This window comes from Camelina sativa, unplaced genomic scaffold (genome assembly GCF_000633955.1).
Source record: "Camelina sativa cultivar DH55 unplaced genomic scaffold, Cs unpScaffold27637, whole genome shotgun sequence".
Taxonomy (NCBI): Eukaryota; Viridiplantae; Streptophyta; class Magnoliopsida; order Brassicales; family Brassicaceae; genus Camelina; species Camelina sativa.
In genome coordinates, this window is record NW_010948600.1 from 1 (window position 1) to 239 (window position 239).

At 42.7% G+C, this 239-nt stretch overlaps 1 long non-coding RNA gene across 1 annotated transcript; it reads right to left on the minus strand.

The window, feature by feature from the left end:
• Positions 1-2: 2 nt before the first annotated feature.
• On the minus strand, positions 3-239 carry LOC104775674. Its single transcript, XR_766038.2, has 2 exons — positions 185-239; positions 3-70 (listed from the first exon to the last, which is right to left on the minus strand). It is a non-coding gene; the product is annotated as an uncharacterized LOC104775674 (long non-coding RNA).

Genomic DNA, 239 nt, shown 5'->3' on the forward strand with positions numbered 1-239 from the left:
CCTTCATCCTTTGCCATATCAAGGAAGGCTTGGAGCTCCAAAGCCTTCCGGTAATACATCATGCCTCGCACTGATTGATCAAAATCAGAAAAATCAGGCATAACGCATATAGCAAAACAAAATATACAGCAGCTAAAACGTGAAGAACAGTTTCCTTGCCAAAGGAACTGAAAAAGCTACATACCAGTTTTGGTTAGTGTTTGGCCTCTGTAAGATGCCCACAGACGAAGCTCCTCTTC